Here is a 9,588-nt window from a genome sequence, read left to right as displayed (position 1 = left end):
GATATTTCCTTTGCCCCTTTCTCGCTCTCTTTTCCTTTCGGGACTTCCCCAATGCATATGTTGATGGGCTTGGTGGTATCCACAAGTCCCTTAGGCTCTGTTCATCTTTTCTTCAATCTTTTATCTACCTGTTCCCCAGACTTGATAATTTCCATTGTCCTATTTTCGAGGTTGCTGATTCTTTCTTTTGCCATGCTCAAGTCTGCCTTTAAACCCCTCTTCTGATTTTTTAATTTCAGTTTTTGTACTTTTTGGCTCTACAGTTTATTTTTGGTTTCTTTCTTAGGCTTTCTATCTCTTTCTTGATATTTCCATTTTGTTCATGCATCACTTTCTTGATTTTCTTCACATCTTCCTTTAGTTCTTGAGCATTTTTAAGAGAGTTGTTTTAAAGTCTTTGTCTAGTAGATCTGCTGTCATATATACTAGATCAGGGACTGTTTCTGTTGATTGATTTATTTTTTTTCCTTTGAATGTGCCATACTTTCCTGTTTCTTTGTATGCCTTGTGATTTTTTGTTGAAAATTAGACATTTGAATCTAATAATGTGAAAACTTTGGAAACCAGATTCTTTCCCTTCCTTGGTGTTTGCTGTTTTTTGTTATTGTCTTTATTTATTGTGTTTCTTTTTATTGCTGTAGGTTTTTTCTTTGCCAAAGATTAGTCTGGGGTGTAAACTTAAGATCTTCTCAGGTGTTTTCTGAGCCTGCAGCTTTCCCTGTGCAGCATGTGCAGTCACTTTCTAATTTCCCCGATATGTGCAGCTGTTTTTGAATGTCCTAGTCTTTAATCTCTGGCTTCCAAAAGGAGAAAAGGGTAAAATGAAGGAAGGAAAAGGAAAAGTGGTGCTAACCCTTTAAATCTTGGGAAGTTGCTTCAACCAGAGCGGGAGGGACTTGCAACAATGAAGAGAGGTGCAACAATGATGGTCACCCACCTCTTTGTCTGCAAGTCTGTGATCAGGAGCAGCAATCAGCTATCTGAGTACAGATGTGCAATATTGGGAGGGCAAGTTCCTTTTTGCCCACCCTTGCTCATGTGAGCTATGTGGAAACTGTTCCATTAACATGTGCACTGTGCTTGCCACAAGGCTGGGGCTGCTGGATGGATAGTTGCTAGTGGACTAAGAACACACTTTACCTCCAGACTTTCCCATGGAAATTGCAAGTCTTCAGTATACTGAAGAGTTCCAAAATAGCTATATCAGGGTCTGTCAGTGCAATTTTTGTCTCAGTGGGGAGACTGATTCCTACTCCACCACCTTCCCAGAATCTTCCTAACCTTAAATTTTAAACTTGCACACCAAAAATTATATTTTTTCGAGTTATTCAGCAGCTCAATTCTCTTCCTGACAAAACAAAAGCCTTACCCATGTTATCTTCCCTCAGCACTCTATCTCCACAATTCTCACATTATTGTTTTGAATTTTAGTATAAGCTTGTTATCAGTGCACAGAAAATTTTTCTCCTCCCCTTCTCCATACATTTCCTTCTACCCATCCTTCTTTTTATAAGTGTGAGTACAGACTGAGAGTACAGACTCAGAAGAAAAACTATATGGGTACAAATCTTTGCTCCACCAGGTGTGTGACCTTGGGCAAGTTTCCTCATGTTTATAAAGAATGATAATGTAAGTTTCTGTTTTAGGGTCATGGCATTACATTATTTAGTACATGTAATGTGCTTAGAGCAGTACCTGACACAAAGTAAGTTCTCAATAAATATGTTATTTTTTTCTCCTTCCTTGTTTGCTTAACCATCAATGTATGTTGATATTTTTAAACCCCTTTTAATTACCATTTACTTGCTATTATTTCTTGGCTTCCATTCCTTCCTTGTGGGTTTCTCGTTCTTATTGCTAACATACATTTTTTCAGTAATTGTTTCAGCAAGAGTTGATGGATAGTAAAATGTCCAAGTTCTTCTATGTGTCCGAAGGTGTTCATTTCACATTTTTTCATAAGTTCTAGGCTTATGGATTTCTTGTCATGCTTTGACGACATTGTGACACATGGAAAATCGAGACTAAGTATCCATCCCAATCCCCTAATGTACCTTCCTGGACTTCACAGTCAGAAAAGTCCAAATCTGTATTTCTCAGATTACCCTGTAGTAGGAGGTTCTGAATATGAATGATATCCCACCAGTTAGGTACTCTTGGGTGAGATTGAAATGATGGATGGGAAGCAGCAGCCACCTTCCTGCTTCTTTGGGTCTTTCTGCTTGTGAATACAGTCATGCAGACTTTATGTTTTCCTGCTTCAGTGTTCCTTTGTGTAGTAACTAGCCTCATGGTGTCAAAAGGTGGTTGTGATATGACAGCAGATTTCTGATCTCTGAATCACAGCTACAGGAATGTGTTCTTGAAGTTAACAGCTTCAAGGTGGTCAAAAGGTGGTTGTGATATGACAGCAGATTTCTGATCTCTGAATCACAGCTACAGGAATGTGTTCTTGAAGTTAACAGCTTCAGTGTTGGGCTCCCAATTTCCTACCATCTGAATTGAGTACAACAAGTGTTACCTACCTTAATGAGCCAGTTCTGCTGTGGTACCCTGGGAGTGTTTTTAGAGGCCCAACCTACCTCTCTCTTTCGGCCTTGAAATAATTTTGTAAGGACCTGGTCCATGGTTCAATTGAACTTCTGTTTAAAATAGCTACAATGAGTTCTGTTTCCTGCAACTGAACCCTTACTGATGCATTGTCTTCTGGCACCCATTGTTGTGGATGATGTTTTTCTTTTTATGGATAATGTGTCTTTCCTCTCTAGTGACGTTTAGGATATTTCCTTCGTCTTCAGTGTTGTTTAATTTAACTGAAGGGGCCCAGCGGTATATTTTGTGTATGTACATATCCTACTCACCACTTGAGGTTTTTGTTTGTTTGTTTGTTTGTTTGTTTTTTGGCATATTGGTACAAATCCAGACCCTGCACTGAGCACAGCGCAGAATTAGGAATTGAGAGTCTAGACGTTTCACTTCATTTCAAACCATGGTTTAAGCAGGGGACTCACTTTCAGGAGAGACCTGAGGTGGATAGGTCAAGATATTCTAGTTTTCATTCATGATGGAAACATTTTCCTACCACCTAGATCCATACAGAACACCTAGTTCTGGCTCCCTATCACATGCAGTACCTGCCCACAGTTTAGCTCTCTTTCCTGGCTTCTCAGACCTGTTTCCCTTGCTAGCTTCCAAGGGCTATGAAGCTTCAGGTCCCATTTGCTGCTCTGCATTCCTTCTGCTTCTGGGTCTTAGAGGTTTCTTGTTACACTTTTGAGAATGGCTACTATATTTAAAATATTTTTTAAATATGCTATCCATCATTATAGTGTGTTTGGAAAAGAAGGTGGGGAAGCAGTGGATTAGGGTGGTGTTCTTTCAGGTTAGTTCAAACTGACATCCTCATCTGAAGTTGCTACCCATCACTGAATGATAAAAGGCATATCTCGTTTCCTTTTTTTTTTTAAAAAAAATTACTCTCTATAGTTGAAAACAGAAGTACAACTAAGCAATAGGCCTATGAAAATATTTAATCCTGATTATGTATTCAAAGGAATACAAAATAAAAGATCAAAATAAACTATTTTAACCTATCAAACTGAGAGACTGACAAACCCGTTGTGAGACTCAGGGATAGGTAAAGTAGAGTAGAAGGAAAGGATCAAGTTCTCTCTCCTAGGAAAAAGAGTTAGCGCTAGCCTTAAAATAGAGATGGTCAAGAAGGAAATATGCATCTATAGCCATACCACCCTGAATGTGCCTAATCGCGTCTGATCTTGGAAGCCAAGCAGGGTTGGGGCTGGTTAGTGCTTGTAGGGGAGACTGCCAGGAATACCAGGTGCTGTAGGTTTTTTTTTTTTTTTGAAGTGAAACATTTTAGAAAAGTGATGGGTTAAATATTATATTGATCTTGAAGGAAGAGAAATGCACCCAGCTTGAGGCAATGAAAGGTAGTAATAAGTTTTTTAATCTATTGAATCAGAATCGCCACCATTGTCTCAAAAAACTCTCATCCTGACTGAAGTGAGTAGTGTAACTTGGTATCCCAACTCTGGAGAGTATCAAAAGCCCTAAGCCATGCATACCCTTTGGTGCACTTTCTAGGAATATGTATCAAGGAATTGATCATGACTGTGCCACAGCATTTATGCACAACGGCATCTGTCACTGGAAAAACAACAATAAAAAGCAAACCAACCCCCACCAAAATAAATGACAACAAAGAAAAACAACCAAAGGGCACTGGGGGATACATGATGAAACCTTCATACAAAAGAGATATTAGGTAGCTTTGGATGTAGGAAAATGCATAATAACATGGTAAGACAAACATAAAATAGTGGAATCACATTTCAAAGTAGTATGTTTGTAGTTTTACATACATAAAAGATGCACATGAAGTGAAAATTCGTCCAAAACCCAGCAATTTCCCTTAGGAATGGGGTGGGTAGGAGTAGGATGGGATTTTGCATGCTCTTCATATTTCCCATTTCTCAATGTATTTGCTCTGGTGCCCCTGGAACTTCCCGCTTAGCTGCCCTCTTGCCCTCTCCTGACTCAGTCTCTTAGGTCCCAATCAATCTCTAGAGGTGGAATGGAAGAAAGACAGGTGGACCCATCTCAGGGTGGCCCCAGCTGCTCCCACTGGGGAGCTCCATTTGGAGAAGGCTCCCAGGTCTACCCCTCATCCAAGCCCTGGATTTCTTCTGGACCCCACCCAGAAAGGACAGGGTCATCTTCCATCTTTGCTGTTCCATTCCACCGTTCTTCCAGCCCAATTCCCTGCCTCTCCACGGGGCATTGGTAGCTCAGAAAAAGAGCTTCTTCTTGGGGTTCTATTTCAGACTTGGTTACTGTCTTTGGTTTCTCTGTAAAATGGAGATAATGGTTAGGTAGTTGTGGGATTATGATGAGATTAGGAATGCAAAGCACCTAGAATGGTGCCTGGCACATGGCAGGCTCTCATCAGAGGTCGGTTCCCTTCACTTGGTTCCTTTTCCCCACAGTAACAAGGCTGCTCCAGGTGAGACCTGATGACAAACAATGAACAGACATTGTATTCACTGCTTACAAGCATTCCAACAGAGCCTTACTAAAAACTCCAGGTTGTGCAGTTTGCCTGGCACCACACAGGAGTAAGTGGAAGAGCTGGGCTCAGGGCTCAGGTCTCCTGGGGTCCCATCGGAGCAGAACTGGCCTTCCTGCGTTCTTTTCCTCTGTAGCAGGGATAGGAGGGGTGGTCCCCCCTCTTCAAGAGGCCTTGGAGTCAGGCTCTGGGGGGATCATTTCCCATCTTGGTTTGCCAAGTCATGTGATCCATGGAGTGGGGATGAAGAGGACCATCTAGACAAAGGGGAGGGATGCTTAAGGACTGGGGTCCATTTCTCCTGTGGTGGCAGATGTCATAGGGCATTAGCACCAGTGCTTTTGGGCGACTCCTGCTTGTCAGGGTGCTCTGACCCCTGGGTAGCCCTTGGCAACAGGGGTGCCCCCAGGGCCTCTAAACCCAGGCTTCACTCCTGAATCTGAGCATAGCCCTGTGTCCTCAGGATGCCTCCCCCCCGGGGCCCTGTGGGGCTTCCTCTAATACTACCCTCCGCCCTCCCTCCCCCGCCTTCTGCCTGCTTGCCAACGCTTACAGCAGCCACTAGGAAACTCTCTCCGGTGGGAGCCACTAGGGAAGAGGGCTCTGATGGGCCAGAGTTTGCCTCCAACATTGGGAAAGGGAAGCAGGCTTCCAGGGCCAGGTCCTTTATCTTCTCCAAGATTCTGAAGTAACCTTGCTGGCAGGGAGGCAGTGGGAGGTGGCCTCAGGCAAGGAGAGGAGTCTCAGTGCTACACAAAATGACCTGTGTCATTTCAGTTCACTTCACCTTAGTCCACCCTCAGGATTCTACTGACTTAGGCACTTTTGATCACCCGACACTAAAACAGAAGGGGACTTATGTTTTGGGTCGTTTGAACAAAGGTTGTCAACAGGACAAGCAGCTACCTCTCGGGGCCAGGATAGGATGCTGCCTGCTTCTCATGGGGCAGTGGTCCGGGTCAAGTCAGGTCTCAGCACAGCCTCTGAACAGGAAACACGGTCCCCGCCACAGCCTGCTACAGCCTCCCCCAGCCCTAGCCTTCAGAGGCTTCTCCCTGCCAGCTCCTGGCCATGGGAACCGGTGACCTCACCATGGGGCCTCTCTCCACCCGGGGCCACTGCATCACCCCCACCAGACACGGGAGGCCTCCAGTTGGGATTTTAGTGTATTAAACCAAGGATTTTTTTTTTTCTTTTTTAACTTAGAGAAAACAAGAAGACGTGACAACACCAGAAACAAGAACATGTCTCTGGCCAGCCTGTGCTGACCAGTACACAGTGAATCACACACAAAAGTATGTCATTCCGGTCGGTGTCTAGAAGCTCCACTGCCTGGCAAACAGACTGCAAATAAATAAAGTGCATGGAGACCCTGTCACACAGCAAGGGCCCCATCGGGGAGAGAAGAGGTGGGGAGGGGAGGTGGAGAAGCAGCAGGCGGGGCTACCACTTCAGGCAGCAGGGGTGAAAAAGCAGGGACAAGAGCAGATGCTGAGGGCTTGGCCCTGCCCCTCCCCAGAGAGCCCCTCTAGGCCAATACAGCCACACTAGGAGCCACCGGGGGTGGGCGGACATGGATTTCCGTGCCCCTCTTATGGGGTGGGGCTCCCTGCAGTCGGGGGTCTCTGAGGGTAGGGACCCCTGCAGCTCTGATACACATTTCTCCCAGTAGGGAAGCAGGTTCCAGGGTCCCAGGCTGAGCCCCTTGCATGGGGAGGGCTCAGTCACCCCCCACACTCCCACGCATGCGCTCAGCAAAGAGCTTTCCTCCATCCTTCTTGGCTGGCCCAGGAAGAGGGTGGAGCTGGGGATCCAGTCACCCAGAGGGTGACACCAGGGTTTGAAAGGGCCACATCTGTGCATCAGACAAAAGAAGGCTCCTCACTCCTCTTCTCCTCCAGCCCTGTGTCACTCTTGTCCTATAGAGGCTGCCCCCAAAGATCTGTTGGGGGGACCAGCAGGCTGACAGGCCCGCAGAGGTGGTCCAGGGTGGTCAGGGTGGGGGTAGATGAGAGGGGCCAGCAGGGTCAGGGGTTCCCATGAAACTTGGGACAAGGAGGCATGTCATCAGGCCCTGGACGTGGGAGACTGCAAGGGGCACAAGGCAGCCACTGTCCAGCCTCTTCTGGGGTGAGGCAGGAGGACAGCTTCATGCAGGACCTGAGTCCAGTGGGCAGCTGAGGAGGGTACATGGTAGGTGGCTGGGCCACTCTGTCCCTGGAGCTGGCCAGACCGCTGCAGTTTTCAGTCCCAGGAACTGAGAACGTGGCCCTCGGGGTACCAGTGCAAGAGATGCGGAAATGGGGAAAGAGGGTGAGGGCGAGGGTCTCTTCCTGGCTCCCCTCTGGGCTGCTCCTGACCATTGTACACCGGCTAGCAGCATACCCGGGGGCCCCCAGGACCAATCAAGCCATGAGGATGAGATTCTCCTGTGTGGTCCTGGGGATGGGGGATTGAGCTTGAGGACAGAGAATTGGGGTCATGCCATGGGTCTCAGCCCCAGCTCACCCCAGGTTTATCCTTTCACCCTCCTGGTTATGTCATGTCTCCAGGAGCCATGACACCAAGATCACCCCCAGTTGCCCACCAAACTGGGAGGCTTGTGCCACTGCACTGCTGAGGAGCCCTTGGTGAAGCTCCAGGCGGGGTGGGGAGGTTAGGCTGTGGGGGAGAGCTTGGCTCCCCAGGGGTCCTGGGGCCCATCTCTCCTGTCTCCCATCTCAGCTGTCTGTCCTCCTGATCTTCCCTGTGACCTTCTGTACTGCTCTAAGGAAAGCGAGATCCCCAGATTCCCTACCCCTGGGCCCCTTTCTCCCTTGGTGTTCCAGGAGCCCTATGCTTCCCTCTCCACTTCCCCTTTCCTCCTCCCACCATGCCAGGTCTTGGAGAAGACTGGGGAGGGGTGTGGGGGCCTGTAGGCCCAGGGGCACATGCAGTTCCTCCTCCTATCTGCGTGTCAAGGGTAATCCCCCCCTCCCCGAAGCCTCAGTTTCCTCTGTCATTAGGAGGGGGAAATACACCTCTCACAGTGCTGCCAGCAGATTTCAGTTCCCAGGGAACTCAGACCTTCCTTCCCAAGCCAGGACTCGATCCCTGGGCACCCCCACCCCGTGAGCCTTTGTCCGTGCTGTGCCTCTACTAGGAAGGCCCTTCTTCTCCTGTTCAGGTCCTTCACGCTGCCTCTGCCCAGGCAGGTCCAGGGCCAGAGGTGCCCCCGGGCAGGGATGAGACTCTTGGCAAGGCCAAAGAAGGGGCAGGTCACCGCCTACAAACGCCAATGCCTGAAAGAGAAAGAAAGAGATGGGGACCTCAGTTGCCTGGCCACCAGACGCGTCCTTGCTCCCCCCAGGAATGGCCTCCTCTGCAAGCCCCTCCTCCATCTGCTCTGCCCACCCCAGGCTGAGAGCTGCTGTGTGCTCAGGGAGGTCTCCTTTGCCCAGATCACTTCAGTACACAGTAGGCTTCTAGAGGCTGTCTGGGCCTGGAGGATGGGACTCTGGCCCCGGGAGGACCTTGCTAGCTAGGGGCCTTAGGGAGCATGGGCTGACATGGCGGAAGAGCAAGACTGTGGGGGAGGGGACGGTAGGAATGCATCTCTCCCACTCTTCCCTGTCTCCAAATGCAGAGCTTGGGGGGTGCCCTCAGGTAGGGGCAGGGGAACTCGAGGCACAGCAGGAGCAGGCAGAGACCAGTCCCCTGGCCCCAAAGACAGGGCAGGAGGCAGTTTTGCCAAGGGCTGTGCAGGAGCTGCAGAGAGCCCCAGGGCTGAGCGCTGAGAAGAGAACAGACATAGGGCTCAGCGTAGAAGAGAACCGTCCTCCCTATGCCCACAGACTGGTGGGGAAGAGAAGGGTGGGGGCATCGTTGCTCCCCTAGGGCTTGCCCGGGGCCGCCCCCAGCCCATTACCCTCCATTCCTCAGGGTTCAGGGGACACCCTGGGGGCCTCTGTGGAAAGGGAGGCAGGCACTGGGATGTGGGCGGGAGGGGGGCCGCCCCTCACCCTATCCAGCAATCATGACTGGGGAGAAGGGGAGAGCCTGAGGCTGCTTTTCCTTTCCTCAGCTGGGCTCCACAGCTCTTTAGGCTGGTTTGCCCCGGTGCCTTCCATATTTATATTTCCCCCTGACCGCCAAGGCGCCCTGACATCTGGAGGGCAGAGCCACCGCCCCTCCCCCATTCCAACCTGTCGCCTCCTACCTTTCTGCTCGGGGCCTGGAAAGTCAAGTCGCCGCAGCAGAATTCCCTCCTTCTGGTTTCCCCCTCTTTGGCCAATGTGAGGCAACAGGTCGTCAGAGCTCAGGTAGTTTCTGGAGCCCAATGGTAGGGGCCTGTTCAGTGCGTTTCTGCGCGATCCGGGGTCCCCAGGCTGAGACCGTGGCCGGGGCCAGGACTGGGCGGTCCTGCCCGGACAGCGTAGGTCTAGAGTGCAGGGGCCCGAGCCGCCCCGCCTCCACCCCTCGCCGCGGCCCAGCTGTCCTTCATGCCGGCGACCCGGCCGGGG

At 49.5% G+C, this 9,588-nt stretch overlaps 1 long non-coding RNA gene across 1 annotated transcript; it reads right to left on the bottom strand.

The window, feature by feature from the left end:
* Window positions 1-3,947: 3,947 nt before the first annotated feature.
* Window positions 3,948-9,588, bottom strand: LOC105516517. Its single transcript, XR_001002501.1, has 2 exons — window positions 9,285-9,588; window positions 3,948-8,367 (listed from the first exon to the last, which is right to left on the bottom strand). It is a non-coding gene; the product is annotated as an uncharacterized LOC105516517 (long non-coding RNA).

This window comes from Colobus angolensis, unplaced genomic scaffold (assembly GCF_000951035.1).
Source record: "Colobus angolensis palliatus isolate OR3802 unplaced genomic scaffold, Cang.pa_1.0 Scaffold283, whole genome shotgun sequence".
Lineage (NCBI taxonomy): Eukaryota > Metazoa > Chordata > Mammalia > Primates > Cercopithecidae > Colobus > Colobus angolensis.
This window is presented reverse-complemented; position numbering and strand designations above follow the sequence as displayed.